General features: G+C 45.2%; 1 long non-coding RNA gene across 5 annotated transcripts in view; it reads left to right on the top strand.

The window, feature by feature from the left end:
- The first annotated feature begins 7,036 nt into the window (after nt 1–7,036).
- The window catches only part of LOC146892075 (uncharacterized), a 38,841-nt gene continuing 18,004 nt past the window's right edge, over nt 7,037–27,873 (top strand). Inside the window, exons 1-4 of one of the 5 annotated variants that reach the window (XR_015005186.2) lie at nt 7,037–7,523; nt 19,141–19,261; nt 21,197–21,239; nt 22,336–22,412. This is a non-coding gene — a long non-coding RNA (uncharacterized LOC146892075). Of the gene's footprint in view, nt 7,524–19,140; nt 19,262–21,196; nt 21,278–22,335; nt 22,413–27,873 lie in introns of all 5 variants that reach the window. The other 4 variants (XR_015005184.2, XR_015005188.2, XR_015005185.2 and 1 more) reach the window with 4 other exon arrangements.

The following is a 27,873-nucleotide window of genomic DNA, read 5'->3' as shown; positions in this document are numbered from 1 at the left end:
GAGCAGCAAAGTTATAAATAAAACAGGGAGTCTAGTAAAAATATCTGCCTGGAGACATAGGGAGGGGCCAGGAAAGAACTGATCTGGTCAGAGAGCGTCAGGTGGTGATGGGGTCACAGCAAAGGTCTGGCTAGTCTTAGAGAAAATGGCCCCACACAGGTCTTCCAGGTTAGTCACTGGGGAGCCACTGAGAACTGGCTTGCTTCCCTGGGGTTTCTAAGTGAACTGGCTTCTTTCCTCGTGTAGCACCTGACTGGTGTGAAGCAGGAAGCAGGCTGCTCCTCCCTGGGAGGTGGAAGAGAGGATGTGAGGATCATTTCCACAGGAATGCACGGAACACAAAGGCCTGACCTTTGCCCCTTAAGTAGCTAAGCCTGAAAGAGGGCAGAAGATGTTTACTGGGCTCCATCCTCAGTATTCATTCAGCACTCACTTTCTGGGCACTCTGGAAATCCCCTGATTGCAGGAATGTGCCTTCAGCTGGGGCAGGCACGGGAGCTGCTTTTATTGGTTAAAATCAGAAATGAATGGTCCTCGGGGATGTTACCCGGGTGGTGAAAGAATTCGCTCTTTAGGCCAGAGGAGAAAGAAAACAGTTTAGTTCGCACACACAGAGAGAGCAGGGCCATGGAAGTGTGAGAGATGGTTTTGTTTTTGTATCAAATGTATTTAGCCTGGCAAACACTCATTTCCAGAACCTTCCCCTTCCACTTTGTGTTGATTAGTCAATTGTGTCAAATAATGAAGTGCTCCCACCTGTGGGATGAGACAGTCACCACCGACATCTGGGATAAAAGAAAGTCTTGGCCTCGCATCCTGACTTGCCGGGTTTGAGTCTTGGCCACTCTTTTTTCAAAAATAACTGCCTTACAGAAGTACTTTCTCTCTGTCCATGTGTTCTGTTGTGTGACACCAACATTATTCTTTACTCGGTGAAGTAACAGGAGAACCACTTGCCTATGGCAATGAGCCACAAGGATGAGGCACAGTGGGAACAATTTATGGTAGTGTAATTCCTGCCATGTAAGCAAGGGCTGTCCTGATTGGTTGATGTTCAGTTCTGACAGGCAAGTCACTGTGTTTGCTATTTCCCATCATGCAGCTCCCACCATGCAAATGAAGGCAGATGTGTGATACTGGGTTGTGGCTGATTCTGCTGGGCTGTGCCATTCTGCAGTTTAGGTGGAGAAAGGAGGTAGATTTTCTGTTTTGGGGATGATTTAGGGACTTGGATTGAATGGGGATCTGTCTTCTTTATGATATTTTGAGTTATGGTCTTCCTTTGGTGTTTTTCAGAGACCTTGAAAGCCCTGAAAATATTCACCTATCCATTTATCTTTCTTGGTGTGCAAGCAATGGTGAAGAATGCTCCACGGTAGGCTTCTGTTTCTTGTAGTTTTGGAGATCAGCATTTCTGAATGGTGACTTTGATTCAAGGTGTCTTGGCTAGAGTATCACTTTGCAAACTCCAATTCAACTAAACCCACCTAAGTAAAATGAAGAAATGCAGAGGTGATCCTGTGAGCTGCATTGAAGGTGATGGCCTGGGGTAGAGTGTGTGCCTGGGGAAGAAAGGTACATTTTTTTTGGGGGGGGGGGTAATATCATCCCCCATGCATTGTACTAGGACTGGTATAGGTGATGTCTTAGTATTTTAGGCACAAGTTTGAATCCCAGGCCACCTGCGGATCTGCCCAGGTTCTTACATGCCACAGCAAAGAAATAGATGAAGGGCATGTGGTTAGGAATGGAAACAGAGACACTTTATTAAGGAGAAAGTGCCAGGTGGCAGTCGCACACACCTTTAATCCCAGCACTGGGGAGGCAGAGGCAGTGAATCTCCATGTGTTTGAGGCCAGTCTGGTCTACAGAGTTCCAGCACAGTCAGGGCTACACGGTGAAACCCTGTCATGAAAAGCCAAAGAAGAAAGAGAAAAGAGGAGGAAGAAGAGGAGGAAAGTACTACAAGAATGGGAGTGAACTAGTGAGAGAAAACTCCAGAGTGCTGGGTCGCTAGTGGATGACCCTTCACCTGGCAGTTCAGTAGCATGCCCTTCCCTTCCCTTCCCTTCCCTTCCCTTCCCTTCCCTTCCCTTTCCTCCCCTCCCCTCCCCTCCCCTCCCCTCCCCCCCTCCCCTCCCCTACCCTCCCCTCCCCTTTCCTCCCCTCCCCTCCCCTCCCCTTCCCTTCCAATAGGGTAGGCTCCTCTGAGCATGCTCAGTTTGTTGTATGAAGCCAGATAGGGGAAGGGCTTCTAGTCTTTTTGTCTTTTTTATTCTTTCTTTCCTGGCCACCTGGGAGTAAGGTAATCTACTAAACATGCGTGTCTTTTAATTTGGTTTGATTGGAATGATTTTCTTCGGCAGAGAGGTTTGGCTTAACATTACCCTTTAGGTTTTTTTTTTTTTTTCATAAAAGCTGCCTGGTTCTTGCTAGCCAGGGTCTATGGCATTTTGTATAGCTCCTCCATTTTGGTTGAACTGTGACAATTCCCCAAACTACAGTCATTTGGATCCTAGAAAGAAAAAAAAGTAACTTGTTTCTCTAGGTTCCCGCCTTTCCCTTACCTGTGAACCTCATGCCATGGCCAGTTAGGAAGATTGGTCACCTGACATTCTTTAACTGAGTACTCACTGATTACCCTAGCAACAGAGGGCTTTGGACAAAGAAAGAGAGAGACAGACAGACAGACAAAGAGAGAGAGAGAGAGAGAGAGAGAGAGAGAGAGAAAGACAGAGAGAAAGAGAAACTTTTCAAACTCCTCCCCATCCCCCTCCTTATTGTAAAAACAATAGAAGGAACCCCTCCCCCAACTCTGTCTCATGGGTCTAGTCTCTCCTCAGTGCCCAGCCCCCCATGCTGTTGTCTTTTGGCCTAGGCACTGACATTTCCCCTCATAAATCTCTTGTAAAAAGAACAGTTAGTCTCAGTGTCTCCCTTGAGTCCCACACTGAAGATTTTCAGTTCTATTCCTCAGTGAAGGACAAAACTGGATGAGTCTCCTAGAGCCTCAAGCTCTGATGCAGTATAAGGTTATACCCACAGAATATTCTGCTGATGCGGGAGAATTGTCTGTATTCTGTCAATCATATTTTAATAAAACGCTGATTGGCCAGGCAGGCAGTATAGGCGGGAAAGCCAGACAGGAAGTAGAGGTGGAGCAAAGAGACTGGGACTATTCATGTTACATTCTGCTTCTGGAACCTTCCACCCCACAGAAGCCTCCAGCCTAGCTCTTGCCTGTGGAGAGAAGGGTTGAATACGAATAAGTGGATCATGTCTGTTTTGTGAGGTTGGGTGTAGAGATTTTCTCCGAGAACTCCACCCGGGACACAAGTGATCACCAGCAAGTCAACGCTCTTGCATGTCCACAAAGCTTGGTGATCTTTATTGGCCAACAAATCAGATGTTTATGGATTCCCTATTGCATAAAACAGGATGCTAGGCATGTGTAGAGGTTGAAAACAAATGGGACGTGCTTAAAACGGATCCCTGGGGAGAATAGAGGTGAAAGAAGCAGGTAAAAAATCTATGCCAATGTGTGGGTTAGTGCCACCATGGGTGTGGGGGGGTCAAATGGCTGGAAAGGTCAGAGAGACTTAGATCCTTCTTCAACAAAAGTTCTAAGCTTTCAGAGATGAGAGAACATCTCTTTGACCATCACAAAGCTGCAACCTCTAGCCTTTGCTTCAAGAGTTCCAGCCCCAGTCAGAAATGTTTCATGGTTTATATAGGGATAGGCACTGTCATAACCCTGTCTGTGTGACCCCTTGTCTTCTCAAGGTCACCCCAAAGAGACTTTTCCTGAAGCTGAGCAAGTTTTACAGAGGCTGATATTTGCAGCTTTCTGGTTAAGGCAATTTTGTCGTCAGCAAACAGAACCTGTCAGCCACGCCCTTTTCCAGAAAAGAGGGAGGGGCAAGCAAATTTACAAAAGTAGAAGCCAGTACAGTTTTGGCTCTGTTGTCTCAGGGCAGAGGTGGAGTTTCTTATTCCTGTGTTACCTAATATCTCCCAAATAAATTTGTACTCACATTAGATTTTAAGGCTTATTTTTTTTCCTTTACCATTACATAGCATGTGAGGGACTGCCCATGTGGAACATTTGAAGAATGGTAGAGGCCTGCTTATCTTGAAAATTCAATTTAATCACGACTCTTGGGATTTAGGTTAACTTCTTTGTGGTGCTCTCAAGTAGCTGCTTCCTCCTAATGAATTGAAGCCTTCTTCCTTGAAGAAAGGAGGGAAGTTCTTAAGATTCATGGAGTAAATGAAACCTAGAAGGCTCAGGAAGTAAATCAAACGTACAGGGTTCAGGAAGCTGCTGTATGAGACTCACAGATCCCTTCCCATGTGAGCAGTGGCAGATGCAGGGAGAGGAGAAGCCCGGGTGCAACTACTGGCAAGTTGATCAGGGAGCCCAAGGGATGTGGCTCTTGTACTCACCCACCCCAGTGACACAGTTGTCCATGCTGCTTTAAGTGACCTCAGTAAACTCACTGGTTTATCCAGCTAGGATGGGATCATTTCTTTGGTCTACTGTCAGTGTCTTCTCTGGGGCAAATAGTTGTTAGTTCATGTTTCCCCCCAGGAACACAACAGGTGCTGGTTAAATCGGGAGCTCACAATATCTCTACACTAAAGCATCTACCTAAGAGGCTCTAGCACCCACCTAAGGGATGCTAGCATCCACCCAAGAGGCTCTACCATCCACTTAAGAGGTCTTAGCATCCACCTAAGAGACTCCAGCATCCACCTAAAGAGGCTCTAGCATCTATCTAAGAGGCTCTAGCATCCACTTAAGAGGTCTTAGCATCCACCTAAGAGGCTCCAGCATCCACCTAAAGAGGCTCTAGCATCTATCTAAGAGGCTCTAGCATCCACTTAAGAGGTCTTAGCATCCACCTAAGAGGCTCCAGCATCCACCTAAAGAGGCTCTAGCATCTATCTAAGAGGCTCTAGCATCCCTCTAAGAGCCTCATACAGATCTTCACTGATGGGCTGTGATCTCTGCTGGTGTCATGATTTTCTCAGTCTGCCTTAATAAAACGGCTGAAGCAATGGAAGCTGTGACTCCTGCCTCTGGAGTCTGGGAATTCCAAATTCAAGGGGTCCACAGTGGAGGCTTCTTTTAAGGCCTCTTCTCTAGACATACACATAAGTGCTCTCTCACTGTGGGCTCACATGACCTGCCAAGGAGAGCTTGGACTCTTTTAGTATAAGAACACCAGGTGCATTTTCATGATCTCACACAGACCCGCCCAAAGGACCCCACTTCCGACACTATCACACTGGGGGCTCAGGATGTGAGCTCTAAGATATGAATGGGGGTGAGGGGCGGGATGGGGCACAAAGGCTGGTCCTGTAACATTTGGAAGGCCTTAATTCTGTCATGAAAGGGCAAGGCCACCACAGCATCCGTTCCCTCAGCTTTGCTGTAGGGAGATGGTATCCCAGGCACTCTAGTTCATTACTCAGCTCCTCTAAGGCCATGTTGACTTCAACATCTTCATCTTGCTTGAAAGGAAAGCTCTGAATTTAAAATTGGAGCACACTCATTTATGAGTTCATGCTTAAAACCTCTCGGATGCACTTGAGGAGCGCATGGACGGCTACGCAAACCACATGACTGATCTGTCGGCTGTTATGACTGGTCTAACATGGGGTGTCTCAATTTCTATCCAACTCACTGCTTTATTGATGTCCCCCACATTGTTTTCTAATTATTTAGTATTTCCCATGTGTCATAGTTTGAATTTTAAGTGCTCCCCAATGGATCCTATGGTAACAGTTCGATCCCTTGCTTGGCACTATGGGGAAATGACAGACTTAGGATGAGGCAGAATGGTCCACAGGGAAACGCTCTTTACTTGATGGCAGGGAAGTGAGTGAGAGAAAAGAGATCACATCCCATAAAATACCTCCCACTACACCCTACCTCTTAAGATCCCCAAATCCAGAGTGAGCAGAGCCTACTGATCACAGACCAAAATCTTCGGATTCATGAGCAGGAAGAAACATTGTCTCTGTAATTATCCAGGTATTTGTTATGCTGATGGGAAGCTGACTAATACGTCATGTCATCTCCTATCTCACCCCTCGCCTCTGTCATTTTTTTTTTTTCTTGCTCAGGAAGACACACAGCAGCAGCGGCAGTGAGTGGTTTCTTTATTTTTCCACCTCTGTACCAGGAAAAACAAGATTTGGAACATACATCTAAGATAAGCAGGGCTGGGCCGTGGTTAAAGCTTTGTAGATAATGTTTCAAGGGAAACAATGTAGGAGTTTAAACAGGGTGAGTACCTTCTGAGTCAGCTTCAGAGCTGTACTTTCTTGGGGTGCTTGCTCTCGAGACGCTACCTGGGCTGCAAAGAAAGAATCCCACAGCTTCCACAATAGCTGGTGGCCACTGGCCTTCCGAGCCCCTTCCTCCATGCAAAGCAGCTACTGGGGAGATTACAGCGAGGATAAGCAGCTCATTTTGCAACACTGAGTTTCTTACAGTGGTTTGTTTTCCAGGGCAGTCTTTCATCAGCACTCTGCCTGCGTGGAAGCAATCTAAGTCATATCAATATGGCTATCTGTGAGAATATCTGCATGACTGAATGGAATTACAGAGACGTGCAGAAGGAAGGAAGAGATTGTCTAGTTCAACCTTTGTGATCCCATACCTGTATAAGGCAAGCAAGGCCCACTGTCTTTTGTTAGTGGCCTGAAATCCTGGGTGTAGTTCAGGGCATCTTACTTGGTCCAGTGAGGGCTGTTGACTCTCCCACCCTCAAAAGTGGAAAGTCTTTAAAACATGTACTGTACTTTATTTTATTTTTGAAGATCACCTGGTATTTTATCAAGTGCTGGGAACAGGATAAGCTCCTGGTTCCACAGGCAGGGTTGGCGTTGGTTTCCCATCTTTGACAGATACAGTAGCAGACGTGGAGATAACAAACAGCCTAGAAAATGCGATCGAATCAAAACCTCTTAAGTCAACCAAACTCGGGTTGTGCTTTGTTCAGGGATCTGAGCTGTGTTCCGAAACTTCCGGCCACAGAGAGAAGCTCTAGGCAGTGCTCACCGGCTACTGTCTTTAGCCTTGTGATCATATTGTGGGAGACGGGTGTGCTTTGAGGGAGGCAAAGAGAGCAACTTTGAGGGAAGCCGTGTGACGACTTGGGTCAGGAAACGAACTTCTTCCCGTCATGGTCTTGCTGAAACATGGCTAGTTCCTGTGTTAAGGATTGCCCGCTCTAGAACTGGGAGTACGGATATGTGACAGCACGTTTAGTTCTTGTTGATATTTTTCTATCCCTGTTTACGTCTCTTTTACTTCGGACTCTCAGGACAGAAAGGAAGACTGGGCTCTATATTCTTGTTTTGGAGCAAATCGTCTTCCTAGTGGCCTTTGCTCTCCCCAGGGAGGGTGTGTGTTGGTTCTACTGGCCCAGGAGGACACAGCTACTCTGCAATAATTGATGCAGCCGTTCTGAAAGAGCAGTCCGAGGGGAGGAAACCAGTGTGGACAAGTGGTAAGCCACAAAAGAGGACGGACAGCAACTTTATACCTGCCACACAGACCTGGAGTGGGGGCGGGGGCGGGGGCGGCTGGGTCATCTGGCATGAAATCCATGGTTTCGAGATGGCTGTGGTGACTTAGACTCTGGAAGCTACAGTAGGAGGCTTACGCTGAGTGTGAAGGCAATACGGGCTCTATAGTGAGTTCAGTCTAGCCTGAGCCCCGGAATAAGACAGTGTCAAAACCCAGACACAAAGACAAACACAACATGGGTCAATCTCTAGATTTCTTCACTCCCTAGAGCTTCCTTTCTTTCCTCTGTTCAGGGTTTTTCAGCTATTTAAGGTCCAAGGTTCGATCCGAGATAAGTGAAAGTTAGAATGGGTCTTACTCAGTCAGCATGTCTGCCCGTTGTGTTGTGCCTCGCAAAGCATCCAGAAGAGAGTACCGAGGAACGGAGACAACCATTCCATCTTCTTCCTGTCGTCTATATCTATCAACAGGTCATCAGGGCTGACAGCACCCACACTTCCCCGTGTCCCTGTGGGCATTTCCATGGCGAGTTCATTCTGTTCTTTAGGGTCCTACAAAGCACTCAGTGTTAGAAGTCTGGGTTGCTGGGAGACTCTCCTCCATCCTGCTTTGGTTTGTTTCACTGGGGGTTCCTAAGGGGAAAGGGAACGTGTCCCTTGGGACATCTGCCCGAGGTTGCAACCGATTCGGGCTTGGTCAGCTAACCAGGGAGCCTGGAGGGCGAATTCTTGGAATCTGGATTGAGCAAGGCTGACCTTCACTTGTGCTGTTGAGGGTGGAAACTGAGTTGGAGTGCAAGGTCTCAAGCAGCATCTTGTGTCTCTGAACAGGGCTTTCTTCCCCATGCTCTCTGATCACAGGGGGAGACGCATGCTAATGGCAATTAACAAACATCCTGCCACAGCTTACCCAAGCCTTTTGAATGCAGGATGGCATTTGGCTCCCACACATTCCCCTGGAAGGGGAGGGGGCGCGGCGGCGGGGTGCTAAATGAAATTCTCTCATTAGCAGCCGAGAGAAAAATGAGTTGCTTAAGGTCAAAGGCTTGAGAAGTTGTGGAAGTTGCCTTGAAGCTACATGACTTTTGCCTGGAGTTGAATCAGATGGTTGATAGTGATTATGTCGTTAGATTATCATTTTATTTTCAGTCTCTCTGCATTTCTGAGGCCCTGTCTGCCAAATACCGGCTCCAGGGAGACAATCTCTGCAAGCAGTCCTGTGTGGTGGTTCTCATAGGACGGGTTTTTGGTGCCACCTGCTGTTTGATTGGAGTCCTGGTGGCCATCAGGTGGCCTAGTGAGTTTCTGAGGGGAAGAAGTGAGTGAAAGGGATTGAATCTTAAATTATATTTAGCCTGCGGGGCAGTGAGGCAGTGGTGGCGCATGCCTTTAATCACAGCATCTGGGCGGTAGAGGCAGATGGATCTCAGGGATTTCCAGGACAACCTGGTCTACAGAGTTCCAGGACAGCTAGGACTGTTACAGAAACCTTGTCTCAAAAAACAAAACAACTCTCCCATCAAAACTCTGCAGGACTTGGGGTTTTCCGAGGGTTGTGAATTTTTTTTTTTTTTTTTTTTGGCTATGTAGAAATTTGCTGAACATTTCAAAATTATTTGGCAGAACACCTTATCAGGGTAAAGGTCAGGGTGTAGGATATGGAACATGTCGAATTCCAGAAAGCAGGTCAAGATATAGTCACATTTAAGTTTTATAGAAGACAGAAATGAACTTATTTTATTTGTATTAAGATAGTTTCTAATCCTAAGATGGAGTCAGGGTGATCCATCACTCCCATCAGATGGGAACCAAAAAAAAAAAAGAAGAGATTTTCCTGGGTGGGTATAGTGGGAAAGATTTACAAAATGAGGTAGAGGAATGGGGTTGAGGGGCAACATACATGTGAAAAAGAGGTTGCCAAGCCCAGTTTATAAATAGATTATCAGCCTGTGGGTAGACAAACAAACAAACACACAGGTTTGTACGTCATTCCTGACAGGGTCGTCGTGTTGACTGACAGCTGGATACGTTACAGGAAGACCAGCACTAAATATCTAGTCCCTTTTGAAGAATCTTTTGGGTTCCGCATCCCCATACATGATATGCGGTTTGGGAAAGGAATTTTAATTCAGAAATTGTATTTAAAATACAAATCCAGCTCCTTCTCTTGTCCCAGTTAAAAGTCAAATTAAATCAAGATTATTAATTTGTCTTTTTATGTGGAACACTCACAGGAGTTGGTTCTCTCCTCCTACCACGTGGGTCCTATTGATGCAGCTTAGGTCATTAGGCTTGGCCGCAAGTACCTTCACCATAAAGGTTTCTACTTTTAAATGTTTATACCAGTGAAGGGCCTAACCTGAGCTTCTCGGTGTGCCATCCCATAAAATTCCATGGCAACTGAGCTTTTCATAATCAGTACCCAGCTGGCAGGCAGCTGTGAGTCATCGAACAGACGCTGGGGTCACTTGGGAGACGGGCTTCGGGGAGATGAAATGCTGCTGAGTATTTATCCAATTCTTCATCTCAGGGTAGGACAGAGGAGCGCCAAAGGACGCTGCGGGTCCCTTCCTGTGGACTCTTGAGCAGCACCAGCAGCCCTTGGGGAGGTAGAAATGCAGACTCTGTCTCTCTACCCTTCAGTGACCTTGAATCAGGTCCTGGGAGTTAGGTTGTAATCACAGCTTTAACACATCCTCTGGGTGGGTGATTGTCATGCAAGGTCAAATTTGAGAAGCACCTGGTCATGTTTGAGTCATATCCTCAGCCCTTTAAGGTCGGATTATTGTGTTTATTGTGTGTGTGTGTGTGTGTGTGTGTGTGTGTGTGTGTGTGTGTGTGTGTACGTGTGCCTGTGTACACGTGTGCACATGCCATTGTGCATATATGGAGGTTAGAGAACAACATGGAGGAGCCAGTTTTCTCCTTATAGCACATGGTTCCCAGGAACTGGGACTCAGGCTGTCAGGTTCGGCTTGTTAGCATGCACACCTATCCTCTGGGCCACTTTGCTGGCTCCAAAGTTGGTGTTTTTGAAGCAAGTTGACCTGAACTGACTTCTGCTCATCCTACAAGATGGAGCTAACTTTTTAGAAGATTATTTATTTTATGTGTATGACTATTTTGCCTGCATGTATGGGTGTGAACCGCGTGTATGTATGTCTGTGCCTGGTGCCTGTGAAAGTCAGAAGATGATGTCAGATCCCTTGGAACTAGAGTTACAGATAGTTGTGAGCTGCTATGTCGGTGCTGGGAGTTGAACCTAGGTCCTCAGTCAGTGTTCTCAACTGCTGAGTCAGTTCTCCAGTCCCTAGAGATAATTTAAAGAAAGACCAAGTCTCCTGTGTTCTGTTTTCCTTAGGTCTCAAGATACCTGTTGAGGCAAACACACGGGCAGGCCCTGTCACAGCTGTCATCTGAGTGCCCTGGATAATGGCCATTTCTCTGGAAAATAAAACAAGATGGCGCCATTGGGAATGGAAATAGGTCCACTAGGCAGAGGGTGATGAGCTGGCTGGTGTAGCTAATGGGTGCTTGCTTTCCCAGTTATATAATTATTCAGAGTTTTGCACTTTCTATATCCAGGGAATACCTCCCCAGACAGGCAGAATTCTGTTGCCAGATGAGCCAGGCCACTTCCCATCGGAATGGAATTCATATCAATGAAATTCATATCAATGAAAATTCTTATTTTTGCCTAGGCTTGTGAATTTTGTTAATATTTGATAGTTTTGAGTGGTGAGTTATGAGGGCATAGGACCATCTGATAATTAATATTCTGAAGTGGTCATTTTGCCCCTTGAATTTTAGAAGTCACGAGACAAATAATGGTTTGAAGAAGCAATGTACTGAGAGGCTATGCTATGGCTCGGTGGGTAAAGGTGCTTGCCACCAATCCTGACTGCAGGAGTGTAATGTGGAATTCCCCTCTGTGTGCTGTGAATATGTTTTATTACCATTGGTTAATAAAAAAAAAGCTGTTCCAGCCAATGGCTTAGCATAGTAATGCCAGGCAGGAAATCCAAACAGAGATAGATAGATAGATAGATAGATAGATAGATAGATAGATAGATAGATAGAGTAGGTTGAATTAAGGAGATGCCATGTTGCTGCTGCAGGAGAGAGACACCGGTATGCAGATTAATAGAAATGGGTTAATTTAAGATATAAGAGTTAACCAGGAATATGCCTAAGCTATTGGCCAAACAGTGCTGTAATTATTATAGTATCTGTGTGATTATTCGGGTCTGGGCGGTCAGGAAACAGAGGGTAATTCTCAGCAGAGAAGTGGTGGAAGGCAAGACCTGATTCCCACAAGCTGTCCTCTGACTGTCGTATCCAGTTCTATCATGTGAATACACACATGCATGCACGCACACACAGACAAACACACAAATAAGAGAAACAAAATGAAGTGATTTGTTGAGGGTGAGGTTAACTTTGAACATGGATGTTTCTTTGGAAAGGAAACACCCATGCCTTTATAGTTCATGCCTTTCTGTGTCCTTAGGGTCACAGTGCCCCATGTCTACCCGACACATTGGCGTGGTGATCGTACAGGAATACACAGGTCTAAATGAGAAGAACCTTGGAGTCACAGGACTGTGAAGAGCTCACCACATCCCTGCTGCTGTAGCATCTGTACTCGTGTGTTGGGGTAGCCATAGCTGGCAGTCACACTCCCTTCGTACAGTGTCTTCTCTCTGTGGTAGATCTGTGGCATCTCTCAGAGGCAGAACTTACTTGAAAGGTGAATGAATTCCGAGTCATTCCGTTTGTAGCTTGCGCAGGCAACAGTGGTGAGATTTAACAGACAAGACAGCGCTGTCTCCAAAGGGGAATGCTGTTCTGAAAGGTCAGTAACGAGGCTCGCATGCACCATGGAGCTGTCAGCATAGGTGCGCTGGCTTTTAGAGTCTTCCTGTCACTGCTGCTCAGGTCAGACTGTCCTTTCCACTCCGCAGTGACATCTAGTTAGTATGGAAATAACAAAAACCTCAGCAGGGTCTGTGCTTCCCCTTGCACAGTTGCTTGGGTCTTCTCTACTGCAGGGACTCGTGGTATAGACTGTAGATGAAATCCAACTGAATTGAGACCATTATTTCGGAAAAAGAATGTTTTGTCTCTTCTTCATTCTCTTTTTCTCTGCTAGCAAAGATTATCTGACCCCCTTTCCATGTATCCATTTTAATATTCAAGCATGGGGGACTGGAGAGATGGCTCAGAGGTTAAGAGCACTGATTGCTTCTTCCAGAGGTCCTGAGTTCAATTCCCAGCAACCACATGGTGGCTCATACCCATCTGAAATGAGATCTGGTGCCCTCTTCTGGCCTGCAGGGACACATGCAGGTAGAACACTATACATACTAATACTACATGAACACATTTTTTTTTTTTTAAATCCAGGCATGGATTTGTTCTCTGTATTTAACTCTTGTTAAGCATTTGACACTCAAAACACTATATTTTCAAGATCTTTTAAAGTATTCTCTTTACCACAAATTTGTTTGCAGAACAATGTGTTGTTTTGACCACACAATCAAATTTGCAGAAAATTAAGAAGAGGAAGCAAAAACTAAAACAGAATAATATTAGTTTAATGGTAGGCATGGAGTTGCTCTGTGCAGGAACCCAGTGCAGGCTTTAATTCCACAGTCATGTGGTTGGGGCCAAGAGGATCTTAATGTTAGGTGTGTCAACATTATTGTAGGTAGCTGGGCTGTGGTGGTACATACTTTTAATCCCAGCACTTTAGAGGCAGAGGCAGGTGGATCTCCCTGTATTCAAGGCCAGCCTGGTCTACAGTGTGAGTTTCAGCACTGCCTCCATAGATACTAAGAAACCCTGTTTTGAAAAACCCAAATCCAAACCAAAACAAACAAAAACAAAACCCCCAAAATACCCCAAACCAAACATTATTGCCTGTGGAGGTTGAAACACACACACACACACACATACACACACACGCACGCACGCATGCACACACACACACACACACACACACACACCATTTCCTTGTCTCACTTAGGAGCAGTAACTGTAGCGTTTATCCCCTACCTTTCTCTACAGAGTTCATCTTCATCATACTTTGGTAGCTTCTTAGTCAGATCAGGTGCTGTGTTAATCAGCTTTGTGGCAATGTGACAAAATCCTAGAAAAATGACCTAAAGGAAGGAAGGAAGGAAGGCTTACCTTGGGTTGTGGTAGCAGAGGTTTGCATTCACAGTTGTCTGGTTCCATTGCTTGCTGTGGGCTGAGGTGAAGCAGAATATGATGGCAGACTGTCAGGAAGGATCAGGAAAGGGAAAACGAAAGATAAGGGAGAAAGGTAAGAAGACAGTGAGGTAGAGTGTCCAGTGACAAGATAAATCCCGAGAGGCATGGCCCCAGTGCCTGCTTCCTCCACCAGGATCTACCTCCTAAAACTGGCCCCTAGAGTTGGAACTCTCAGCAGGCTAATCTACTGATGCACTTAGCAGCTCTACGAGTCAGTCAACTCTCGGGAGTGCAAAGCAGCCTCTAAGAACCACGCCCTCACTACGTGGGCTTCTCTGCGGGATAATTCGTATCCAACACGACAGTCTTCATAGTATGATGGAGAACCCCTTGTCATCTTAGTGAAGAGCTCTATGTTTTTGCTTCTGCTTTTCTCAGACTTGTCGAATGTTTATAGTATTATCCTTAGTGCCCGCTGCTCATGATAACGCCATCAGAGAAGTTCAGTAGAAAGTGGGTAGGGCCCAGTGAGGTGGCTCAGCAGGCAAAGGCACTTGCCAGGGCTTGGTGACTTGTGTGACGCCCATGCAGGCTTGAGTCAATAGAAAGTCTTTATTAACCAGCTGGTGATGACACTGGGTGTTCATGACCCCAGTGAAGCTCTAAGCCTTTCTCAGGGTGTAGGAGGAAGGCTGTTTGTTGGTCCCTGGCTGCCCAGCCTTGAAATAATCACACAGAAACTGTACTAATTAAATCACTGCTTGACCCATTAGCTCTAGCTTCTTACTGGCTAACTCTTACATATTAATTTAATCCATTTCTATTAATCTGTGTATCGCCACAAGGCTGTGGCTTACTGGGAAAAGTTCTGGTGTCTATCTCCGGCGGGACTACATGGCTTCTCTCTGACTCCACCCTTCTTCCTCCCAGTGTTCAGTGCAGTCCTCTCCACCTAGGTCTTTTACAGGCTCAAAGCAATTCTTTATTCATTAATGGTAATCATAGCATACAGAGGGAAATCCCACATCATCAGGTGGGCTTTTAAACACAGAAACAATATTCTCGGTTGACGTCAGTTAGCAAGAACAGTTATTCAGAAGCAGAACTGCAGAAGTCGAAAAGCAAGATTAGCACAGTTAGGGACTTTTCCAGAACTGGGGGCTTGTACAAGGTCAACCTGCTGCCCGTTTTGGTTGAGCTTCCCAAGGGTATCAGTGCCACCTTTTAAAAGACTTAGTTGTTAGGTTTGTGTACAGAGTAATGGGGTTCATTGTGGCACTCACCTACCCACCCACCATTGTGCTCTGTCCTCATTGGCTCTCCTCCTCCAACCTCCTCTACTGCCCTTGCTTCAGTCTCCCCATCTTCTCTGATTCCCCTCCCCACTTAGCCCCCATCTTTGCTTTCTTAGCTGATATGCTCCTATATACTTTCGAACTGCAAAGTTCACAGGATCTGCACAAACCCTGCTGTTCCTGACCCCCTAAATAGCCCACTTCCCTGTCCTTACTGCAGCTGTCTCATACAGACCCGACTCTAAGCTAGACGCTGGCTACTGGTCTCTACCATGGTCTCTGTATCTCTCTCCCTGACCTCTGGATCCAGGCCCACGGGCTGAATCTGCTGAAGGTCCCGGTGCTGTCTGATGAAGTCTTCCTGGCGTTCCAGTACCTTGGCAATTGGGACAGCACTCGACGGCTCCTTTCTCATCTCCCAGCCTTCAATTTTGTCAGCAGAGCCAACTTTCTGTTTCCCCATTATGCAAATTTTCTAAGGTTATTGAAAGTGTATGCATTATCTTTCCCTTTCCTTTCTTTCAGCATGCTTCTTCTTTCCCCAAAGCACCAGATATCCACTGGGGAGCCAAACTACAGCGGTCCACCCTCTCTAGTCTGCTCCTTTCTTTCACCAGCATTTCCTACAGCTGGGGCCAGTGGGCACCGGCTTCTAAGAGCGTGGGCCCAGAGGACAGCTTTCGGGACCGTGTGAGCAGCTTTGCAAGGTTCCTTTGCTTTTCATCTAGCATCCGGAAAAGTTCCCATCAGAACATCTGATGAAAACTACGCGAGTGTAGACACGCTAAGGGCCTTTGCTACCGCATTGGTCAACTGTTTCCCAAGCAGAAGGATGGTAAATGGTGTCGGACGGACGATAACTAAAACACTTCACAATTCTACAGGGTTCTTCCCTCTCTTAGGTGAGGTGTAGCTGTGCCAGATTTCTTAATTTTTTTTTTTTTGGTGGCATTTCTGCTTCAGGATTTCTAGTAAGAATTGAGCATTCAAAAGAAGCAACCTGGGGCTGGGGAGACTGCTCCATGGCTCTAGCCTTTAGCAGGCAAGCATGTGTCCGGGAGTTCAATCCCCAGTAGCCCTTAACCACTGGTGACATTAGCATACCTGCTTTCTTGCTTCTGTGATCGCTGAGCCTTCTTGGTGACCCACCATTATTTATTTAGCTAACCTGGTACTGAAAAACATTCATGCGGGGCTGACGAGATGGCTCACTGGTTGAGAGCACTGCCTGCTCTTCCAAAGGTCCTGAGTTCAATTCCCAGCAACCACATGGTGGCTCACAACCATCTGTAATGAGATCTGGTGCCCTCTTCTGGCCTGCAAACATACACGGAGACAGAATATTGTATATATGATAGATAAATAAATAAATAAATAAATAAATATTTAAAAAAACATTCATGCTATTTATACCTTTTCACTAATGCTTTGAATGGAAATACTTTTAATGTTCCATTCCTGGAAGTAGACATGCTAATTTAAAGGGAGCGGTCAGCTGTGTCAGACCTCCCGAGCTCAAGCTTTCTGGTCTTCTGTATGTCCTCATCCCCTGGTCCTCCTTCTCAGGACCCTGCTGCTGAAGAATGACTCGCTGGTCCAGGTTGCACATTCATAAAAATAAAATAATAAAAAGAAGTATGCCCTAGGAAAACCTTGTCCCCAGATAATGGTTCTATTAACAATCAGGAGATCCTGGCTGGCAATTTCTCCCATTTGGCTTAGCCCACACTCTTCAGAATTCAGCAGTCAGTTTGGAAACTCTGACACTGGCTTGGTTTCCTGTTCTCTGTTCTTGATGATAGCACTCCATGAGAAACTTCCTGTTGGTCACTCCGACCCATACTTTCTTGCTGATTGGTTTACTGCTGTGGGTAGCTGTGCTCCACTGTACGCGAGCACACCTCTCTACTCAATGGGTTCATTCATTACTGCCCCGGTTTTATTTCTGTTGCTGTGAGAAAATGTCTTCCCCTAGGGAAGAAAGGGTTTATTTCAGCTCGTAATCCCAGGTTATAACCTATCCCTGTAGGGGAGTAACAGGGGCAGAAGCTTGAGTCAACAAGTCACATCACATCTACGTTCAAGAGAATTTTTGCTTGCCTGTTTGCTTGTGCTTAGCTCAGTTTCTCCTCACTTACGCTGTCCTAGACCCCCAGCCCAGGGGATGGTGCCACCTGCAGTGGGCTGTATCTTCCCCACATCAATTAGCGTTAGTCATCAAGGCAATTCCCCACAGACATGTTCACAGATCAACCTGATCTAGACACTACCTTCCTGAGAGTCTCTTCCTGGGTGATCCTAGATTGGATCAAAATGATAGTTCAAACTAACCACCACATTCCCTTAGTGTTGGTATTGGTTAATTAAAAGCTTTTTGTTGTTGTTGTTGTTGTTATTATTATTATTATTATTTAGTCTAAATTGCCGGTGTGGGCTGTATTACCCGCCTAGGTGTTCACATGGCTACTGACTTGGTGACACCAGGCTTAGATTTGGGAATTCGTTTGGGCATTGCCTCCTGAAAGTTCAGAAATCCTCAGTGGAAGCGGGAGGCTGGATGTCCATGGTATTTAGATCCCAATCAATCAAACTCTGTGTTTTTGACCGTGATGAGGTACAGGGGTGAGCGCCTCAAAGTCTGTGGAACTTGCTGGTTATTGAAGCAATGATGACCGATACCGAGGACGCTGCAGAGAAGCAACAATGGTATTTATGAATGCAAAGCAAATATTTATGTCACATGTTCTCTAAGAGCTAGGTGAATCCTACATGTATGTGGTACCAAATTTTCTACCCATCCTACCTTGCAAACTCCCATGTTTGGATGGCTTTCTCCCCTTTTCAAAGGTTTTGAAGGTAAAACAACAGACCTCCCTAGCAACTCAAGTCGTTTGGATGTGTCACATTTGGAAATGGTATGGACAGCTGCACATTGCTGTCCCTGAGCTCACTGGAAAAGACGTTGGCCGGGTGGAGGTGGCACACGCCTTTAATCCCAGCACTTGGGAGGCAGAGGGAGGTGGATCTCTGTGAGTTCGAGGCCAGCCTGGTCTACAAGAGCTAGTTCCAGGACAGGCTCCAAAGCTACAGAGAAACCCTGTCTCGAAAAGCCAAAAACCAACTAACCAAACAACAACAACAAGAAGAAAATTTACGCTCACTGTGACTGCCTTCCATTTCACACTGTCAGTATTTCTGCCACTCAGTGGCTGTGTGCTAGGGGGTGGCTGTGAGTTTTACCTCGTAAGCGAGGAGCTTGGCTAATCAATAATCAACTCTTATTAATTAATCACAAACATGTGCTCCGTATTAACAACTGTTTCACTAAGTGGCGGTGGTGAGAATTGATGGGACAGGATTCACCCCTCCCCAATCACAAACACTACTTCCTTCCCCCATAGATGATCTCTTACAGATGAAGAGCCACCAAGGGAAGGCTGGGAGCAGCACGGGATGACAGGGTCTAATGCGTTTCTAACCTGCTTTTAAGGAGTAGTTTAATTAATATGGGATCAGCACGTTTGAAGGCTCGAACAGGTGCAAACACATGCTTGTAGCCAGCTGTGTAATTGACCCCAGCGGAACAAGCCAGGGCTGAGTATACAGTCTTCACTAATCACCTGCTCACCTCCCACCTGTGGCTGTAACGAGGTTTATTCATCACAGTGCATGGGTCCTCAAGTCTGTCTGAAGGGCTAGGGTGTGTTGGGGTGAGCTGCAAATTTGAGTCACTGTGCTGACATTGATAGATGGGTTATTTCTGCTCACTACACACGAGAAACATCCTGCCTGCTTTCTTTGGTTCATGTATTTTTATATCCTTCCGGCAGTTTCAGGATCATCTGAATGTAGTGTATAGGTGTGGATTGATAGCTCTTCTTTTGTGTGGGTGTAGGGTTTATGTGTGTGTGTTGTATGTATGTGCGCACCTGTGCACGAACACCACAGCATACACGTGGAGGTCATAGGAATGCTTGGGGATTGGTCTCTGCCTTCCATCCAGTTTAAGGTGTAGTTTATTGCAATTTGCTGCTGTTTACCCCAGGCTCCCTGGTTCTTGAGCTTCCAAGGATTTTCCTCTCTCTAGGTCCCCTCTCATCATAGGAGTTCTGGGATTACACACTTCTGCTACCATGTGTGCTGGCTTCCCATGGATTCCAAGGATCTGAACTCAGGCCCTTGTGTTTGAGGGGCAAGCAGTTCCCCAGGTAACCTTACCTTCAGTTTGTAATGGTCATTTTGTACACCACCAGGAAAGATTAAGCACCGCTTGTTAGTATGTGACATACCCTGAGATATTCTAGATCAAAAGTTGCACCTAGTTTCAGGATTGATAAAACAATAAATAATACAATATGATTTTTTGAGACAGGATTGATGTGGGATTTCCCTCTGTATACTGTAAATACCATTGGTTAATAAAGGAACTGCTTTGGGCCTATAGCAAGCTATAGGGGAACAGAGCTAGGCAGGGAAAACTAAACTGAATGCTGGGAGAAAGGAGGCAGAGTGAGGAGAAGCCATGTAGCCCCACTGGAGACAGATGCTAGAACTTTACCTGGTAAGCTACTTTCATGTTAGCGATAATTAATGGAGATGGGTTAGATTAATATGTAAGAGCTAGCCAATATAGGAAGCTACAGCTAATGGACAAAGCAGTGTTTTAATTAATACAGTTTCTGTGTGGTTATTTCGGTTCTGGGTGGCCGGAACAAACAAGCAGCCTCTCTCCTCCAACACAGGGTCTCATGTAGCCCAGGCTAGTCTCTGACTCACTGCACAGCTGAGAATAGCCTTGCACTCACAATCCTCCTGTCTCTGCCTGCAGAGAACTGGGATTATAGACACGTATCACTACACCCAGCATACAGTATATGCTTAAAACCGCGAGTAAGAGTCGTTTTCAATTGGGTGGGATGACTGGTGATCTTATGGTAATGTGTATGATAAACACTTCACCTTAAATCATAAACATTTACTGAGTGATTATCACCTCTACGTACTGGTCGACCACAGTCATATGTATCAACCAATTTTTCATCCAGTACTATAAAGAAATGCCTCAGGCAGGCTCCATAATAAATCAAAGTTTATTTAGTTCAAGTTTTCAATATTGGATGAGAGTCCTATTTGTCTGCATCAAGTTATGGAGGAATATATATTTCTGTGTGACCTCTTTCATAACTTTTTCTTTTCTCTTCCTTCCTTCCTTCCTTCCTTTCTTTTTTTCCTTCTTTTGACAGTTTCCTGTAGCTTAGGCTGGCTTTAAATTCTCTATATAGCTTAGACTGGCCTTGAACTCTTGATCCTTTTACCTCAAGTTCTGGAGGGTGGGATTGCAGGCATTTCCCACCACACCCGATTTTCCTCTTGGTAAAGCCACAGGGAATTAGCCATTGAGGCACCATACTGAGAGTGGAATTTAACCCAAAAGTCCCTGTTCACAAAGTCACCATTTTAAGATTGCTTAAAGTTTCTACCCTCTTTAAAAACTGAATTTTAATGTAATTTTTTGTATGTCAGTATATGTGTGTTTATGTCATGGTTTAGATAAATGACGCCGTTCCCTGAGGGGTAGCAGCGGGCCACAAGGGGCGGCAGCGGACCACAAGGGGCAGTCAGTCCTACCACCCTGAGGCCTCTGTGGGTCCCAGGTGGGTGGGAGGCAGTGGGTGAGAGACTTTGGGGGGTCTAGTGGGGCAGCTGGTCCTAGGAGGAGCAGTGGTGGGTGAGAGACTGATAGACTCTAAAAGTACGTATAGTTTATTTAGTGGGTTATGGAAGGGAAGGGGAAAGGGGAGAGGGAGAGAGAAAGAGAAACAGAGAGGAGAAAGGTAAAAAGAGGGGGGGCTAGAGAAGGAGAGACAGTAGTTACCTCTTCAGAAGAGAGACAGAAAGAGAGAGCACAGACTGGAGGAGGTGGGATATCCGCTTCTCTGGGCAGAAGGGGAGGGGTTGGGACTTGTCTCTTAAAGGGTCATTGTACCCAGTTGGCAGACCAGACCAGCTGGGCATAACAGTTTAGGTACATGTGTTCAGGTGTGTGCACACACATATGTCCCTGTGTGTGCATACATGTGGAAGTTAAAGGACAGTGTTGGATTTCTTGCTTGATCACACTCTACTTTCTTTTTTTGAAACAGGCCTCTCACTGTCCCTGATGCTCACCATATCTGAAAGCCCCAGGTATCCTCCTGTTTCCCCTTCCAGCTTGGGCATTACAGGTTTGCACTATAGTACCCGGCTTTTATATGATTCCTGAGGGTCTGAACTCGGGTCCTCATACTGAGCGTTTTCCTAAGTGAGCCATCTTCCCATCCCTAGTGTCTTCCCTTTTCATACTGTCGGATGTTGAGGATTAATCTCCTGCATGAGTTTATGTGCTATATCTGCAGAAAAGCATCAACTTAAACTATCATGCCACAGGGGATTCCCTGTGAGGGAGCTGCCTCTCCTCAGCTATAGGAGCTCAGAGTCTGACAATACAGCTCAGGATTTAATTACACCCAGTCTTTTATGGATCACCATGGTTTTCAGTAGAGAACTAGTCATTCTTTCACTACTAAATTATACACCCTTCCAGCATAGTTATTGTTGTTTTCTTTTTGTAAATTACGGATTCTCCACACTGCTTTATCTTTCTATGACCCAGAGAGGAGAATATGACAATATAATGGCTTACAGTATTGAATTTTAAGTATAAAGAAAAATTCAAGAATGTGTTTAGACAGATGGATAAGAGACCAGCAAAGCTGAACAGATAGAAAGGACAAGTAAGAACATGGCATGTGCATCCAGAGGATGCTGGTGACTGTGGGGCCATGATAAGCTAAGTATGGGCAGGTCACACAAAGGAAATTCTTTACTTCCAACCATTATAACCTGCCAGAGTAGGACTCAGCCATGGATAAAATTCAGTAGCTTACCCTGAGGCAATGCCTGGTTGCAGGAAGAACCACAAACTGAGACTACCTAGCACCACCCCAAAACAGACCATTTAAAGGAAATGCCTGGCATTTCAACCACTGTAGATAGGACCACCTGCCAGTATACACTCACCAGGACACCCCTAGACAAATGTCAGCCAATCAGGAGTCTTGAACCTCAGAAACCTCTCATCCCCCCATCTTTACTATTATAAAAACCAATTCTAACTGAGCTTGGGGCTCTCCGTTTATTCCAATATGCTGGACATGTAGAGAGACCGAGTTTGCAAACTTGATTAAAATGAAGGCTCTTTGTTTTCACATACGGGACTCTGTCTTCTTGTTGCCTTTTGCAGAGACTTTGTGGATTTGGGCATAACAGTGACTGTGACTCACAAGTACAGGAGAGGCCCAGGGAGATGGGGCTCAGCAGGTAAAGGTGCTTGCAGCTAAAGCCTGTGGACTGGAGTTTGATCTACAGGATCCACAAAGCGGAGAGAACTCACTTGGGCAGTTGTCCTCTGATAGTCATATATGTGAAATGTGACATGTACCCCTGTGGATTTAAGAAAATTGTGATTTGACAAATTGTGTGTTTATTGTTAATTTCCACTCAAAAATTATGGTATTAACCAGCTAATACTTGTTCACCATAAGATGTTAAAAAACGTTTGACATTTCCTATAAATGCTTAGATTTGACATCTTTGATAAGAAATTTAAAATTTGATATGGCTAAAAATTGTTAAAAAATAAACCACTCTAGACCAATTTAAAAGGGCATTTCCAACCCTGGTGATCCTCAATTCCTTTAATTAATAGATTGTAGCCTTAGGAGCATGTATTTTCACAAAACATTATCTAATTACAAATAAATTCTCTTGACAAAAAAAAAAAAATTGGTTCAGTGACACAGAGCCCAGAGATACTTTCTCCCTTAACCCTTTGCTTACAGATGCTGACAGTCAAAGATGGATTTGATCCTTTTTCCTCCCAGATGTCTAAGACATGGACATGTATGATTAAAATACATATACCAAAGACGGGTAACTCTAAAAAACAAAAAAAGTGTTCACCTAAGGCAGATGTGATTATCTGACCTATTGCAAAAGCATAGACTTTATTAAAATTAATAAAAAGGGAAAATTGTGGAGGCCCAAAAATGTGAGCCTGTTGTCACCTTGTCTGCTGGTCAGAGAGTTTGGAGGTTGCTCAAAATGGTTGACAAGCGTAGCTGCAGGTCCCAGCTCAGGACGCGAATACCTGGTTCTTTTGACATTAAAATGGCTCAAACAAGTAGATCCATTCCATCCTGACAGATGGCCAGCATATGCAAACGTACTTCTGCTCCTTCTTTTGTAATTATGAGGTCACCTGGGGAGTGGCTGCCTTCAGAATAGTGATCTAGGATAGCTTCACTGCATAAACAACAAAATGCTAATGATTTGATACTCAAAGTGTTAAAGCAATTAACTGTTTGAGTTGTTCTTTGTATCACGTTGATAAAGTCTTTTGTTATCTTCTTCCCCCTTTTAAGTTGGGTATAAAAGCATATGGAAAAATAAACGCGGGCAATTTTCAGTATTCCCTGGATGGCCTCCCTATACTTTCTATGATTTCTGTTCTGTTATTTTAACATGTGTCTTCATATTCTTTATTTAGATTTCTAAATTCCAATGCCCCTACCCTGGTAAGAGGTGTTTTTGTGGAGGCTGGTCCCTGACACCCTCCCAACAATAAATAAATGTTTCAAACGTGCAGCAGTAAAGGGGTGTGTGTGTGTGTCAGACTTACTCCAGAGCAAGGGAAGTTGGAACCCAGGGTGGGTGGGTAGGGTTAGGAGGTTCTGCTCCCCTTTTTATCACTTTACATTCTTGACTGGATTCTTTCTCCTTTTCCCAGCAGCCCCAGGCTCTCAGCAGGCTCCCTTTCTCAGTAGGGCAGCTCTCTTGGCACTCTGAGGAGAAGGAACTGGTAATGCTGGCAAGTGTGAGGAAGAAGAGCATACAGATCAGGACAGTATTTTGCCCCCTCATTGGCTAGGGCCTTTAAGTTTTGAAATTGTTTGACTTCTGGGAAGGTTAATATTAGTTGTCAGATTGACAGGATCGAGAACACCTCAGAGACACATCCCGGGACACATGTCTGAAGTATTTTCTCGCTTGCCTTAATTTAGGTGGAAGCCGAGCCCTGGTTCTCATGGCTCTCTGCTTTCTGACTGAGGCTCTGTGTGATCGACCCAGGCTCCTGCTGCCATGGTTTCTTGCTATGATGGACTGCAGCCTCTAAGTGGGAATTCAACCTTCCTCAAATTGCTTTTATGTGGCCTTTTGTCCCAGCAATGAGCAAACTAACTGATACCCCTTTCTTAAAGACATTAGATACTTGGCTATAGCATCTTGCTCTCAGCAAGGTGTCTCAAAGGCTTAAGTGTAGCAAAGTGACCAGGCTAACTCTGGTCCATGTGGGTCTAGAACCTATAACCCAGGCTTATCATTTTTTTTTTAACCCAGGGCCTGGCTCATGGAGAGCAAGCACTCTACCTCATTCCCAGTGAGCCTTACTCTAACACCACACTGTTTCTCAATAGAGCATATCACTGCCATTTACTTGTAAAAACTTCATGCTTCTTCATATTCCAATATTTAATACCCAGATATGTTTGAATACCTAAAGATACCTTGTCAAGATTTAATACACTTCAATGCTGACACAGATAATCCATGTTTAGAGGAAAAGGTTTTGGTGAAGGGCTCTAGCAGGCCAGATCTTGGCAGGCACAGGCTGAACATGGCAAAGAGGTTTTGCCTTTTACTTTTCTCCCCTTTGCTAAACTATTAGATTGCATTCCTAAAGCTAGTCACTAAGGCCCATTCCCTTATTTGGTTATTGACTCATTCCTGAGACTGATCACCAAGGTCCAACTATCAAGGCCCAGCAATCAAAATTTATTATTTCAACTAACCTAATTAACATATCCAACCATAACTTAGCAACCCAACTTAGCTCATTCTAACACAGATTTCCCCCCTTTCCCTCTTAAAATGAACAAAGCTATTTGCTGCTGTTTCCGCCTAGTTCAGACTCAGCCACCCTGTTTCTCTGCCTTGCTTATTAGAAACTCTCTTTGTTTTTGATTTGTGCTAGGAAATTGGTGTTTGGGTGCGTTCTGTGCCTAATCCGGGGTTCAGAGGGAAGCACCACATAGTACGTGGGCCCTTCGTTTAGAAATTAGCAATGCGCAAAGTGAAGTAAAAAGCCGTTCATTGTACTTTATGTTATGAAAAAAAAATCTCCCTTCAGTGCCGAGTATTTTTGAAAGAATACATGCTTACATGCTTGTTCAGAAATGTTTAGATGTGTGGGCTAGTAGGTCATGGGCTGGCATTCCAAGGTATGAATTTTAGGCTTTCTTGGGCGGGATTTAAGGTTTGTTTTATTTTTTTTTCCTCCTACGAACAATTGGACTAAAGGATCATGTTTAACGATCACAGAGTCCCTTTCTGTTTGTACATCACTGTAGACCTAATTGTAGGCTGGCATCCCTGCCAGGCCTAAGTGGTCATTAGCTTGCTGATGGCGGCCTATTCTTGTCAACGAGGCCTCATTAACCATTGTTCTTTTCAGCTAAACTATTGTAAGGATTTGAACTTGTGATTGAGGATGCCCTGGACTCCTAGTGATAAAGGGAGTTACAGGGAAAGAGGCAGAGACCCAGGCAACAAAGGGGGCTGCCAAAGGACGACATGGACCGAGGACGCAGTGTTAGGAAGGACCCTCATCAAGAGAGCTAGCACTCTTGTGGCCCAAGGTCCAGTCCTGCAGCTCTGGAGTCCTGTGATTTGGGCTACTTGATTCTCTTTAGGCCCCTGGAAAGAGAGTGGTTAGTGGTAGAACTTGCAGATAAAAATACTTTTGGTTAGGCATGGTGACACAGGGCTGACATCCCAGAACCTTCTCTAGGCGAGGAGGTAGAATGACTGGGGGTTCAGGGCCAGCCTAGGTTATGTGGAACCCTGACTCAGAAAACAAAGCAAAACATCATCTGGTCCCCTGCTTGTCATTTTCTTTTTCCGTCTCAGAGGCGCTGTCTTCTCAGGTTCCACACTAGAGGGCAGTGGTTCATTATCATTACACACAGCGGAACGCCATAGATGTTCGCCTTTGAAAGGGCTTTGTATATCCAGCATCTAAATAGAGAAGTCACCCCACAGGATCTCAACTGATATTCATATCGCCCATTCTGGATATTTCCAGTCTGGCTTTTTATTAGTATTTATTAGTAGCTTTCCCCTTACTGTGTCTAGTTCCTAGCAAATTCTTTCTTTGCTAAGAAAAACCCAATTTCCTGCAACAGTGTGAAGCAGTGGGCATGCACCCCTGGCTCCCACAGAACCTCAAAACGAAACAAACCTCAATCAAACCTGTGCTGTCTCTTTCTTACACTGGCACTTAAAATATTTTATAGTGTAGGAGGACGGCTGCAAGATGGAGGCCAGCCTGGGCTACTAGTGAGCCCCAGCTTGTTTTGTCTCTACACTGAAACGCTGCCTTAAAAAGCCTCCACCCAAACCACCACCAACAGTAAAGAACCTATGTCATTGCTTAATGCACACACCTACGGGTTACTGGCCACATGTGGGTAGCTGGTTATAAGTACACCATGTGTGTTGAGTGGTCCCATTTTTCTTCATGACTACGCCCAAGTCATATTCTTTGTGTATAGCATAGTTCCTAAGACACTGCACTTGGGATTTAGCAGTGTTATATGTGAACAGGGAGACTGTACATCCTGTCCTTTGTGTTTGATTTTTTTTGTTGACACTGACATTGTTTAAGGGCGTATTAATATTTTTAAAACAGAATGGACTACTTTCAAGCATAAGATTAACAATATCCTTTTTCCAATATACTTTTTATCTTAATGTTCATGAAATATGAAAAGAGGGGAAAATGATCCTGGTATATTCCTGATAGAAACAAGTGGATCATGAGCCAGGAGGAGACTTTCTATGCTGCCTGGTCTTTGTCAATTTTACACAAGCTGGGGTCATCTGGGAAGAGGGAACTTCAATTGAGAAAATGTCTTCAGTTAGATTGGCCTGGAGGCGAGCCTGTGGGGCATTTTCTGGATTATTGATGGATGTAGGAAAGGACCCGGCCCACTGAGGGTGATGCCACCCCTGGGCAGGTGGTCCTGGGTTATGTAAGCAAGCAAGCTGAGCAAGTCATGGAGAATAAGCCTTCCTTCCATAGTCCCTCCATAGTCTCTGCTTTAGTTCCTGCCTTGAGCTCTGACTTCTCTCAATGATGGACTGCCACGTGGACCTATCAGCCTCCTCATGCCGCTTTTGGCCAGCAGTAGGAAAGCAAATAAGGGCAGAAGTCGGTATCAGGATCAAAGGTGACGGACTCAATCATGTTGTTTTTGGGAGAATTGTAGAAAGTGTTGGGAACATTGGGCTAGAGAGGCCGTTGAGTGCTTGGAACTTCAGGGGCTGCTCTGTGGGGAGCCTGGGGGAGAACGTTGAGAGCAATGCAGATATGAGGTCTGGCTTGTGAAATTTCAGAGGAAAGTTGGAGAGTCTCTCAAAGACCCATGTCATGGCTGTTCCTGTGATATGTTTGGATTAAGAATTCGTAGTTTCTGACCAGCTGGGGTGAAAGACTCAACCATGGTGGATGGGAGATGAGCCCCATCAAGGTGACTAATGTGGGCAGAGGTTCCTTAAGGTCAGCACACGGACCTTAGGCTGTGCCGAGAGGGGCAAGGCTATTCTCAAGTTCAACTTGGTAATGTGTAAGAGTGTCTCAGGTGGTTTTGAAGGCATGAAGGTGTCACGGAGAGCAGCTGAGGCTTGGCACCATGTGGCAGAGTTGGAACCCAGAATAATA

Source organism: Myodes glareolus, chromosome 14, assembly GCF_982192425.1.
Source record: "Myodes glareolus chromosome 14, mMyoGla1.1, whole genome shotgun sequence".
In the NCBI taxonomy this organism is placed as follows: domain Eukaryota; kingdom Metazoa; phylum Chordata; class Mammalia; order Rodentia; family Cricetidae; genus Myodes; species Myodes glareolus.
This window is presented reverse-complemented; position numbering and strand designations above follow the sequence as displayed.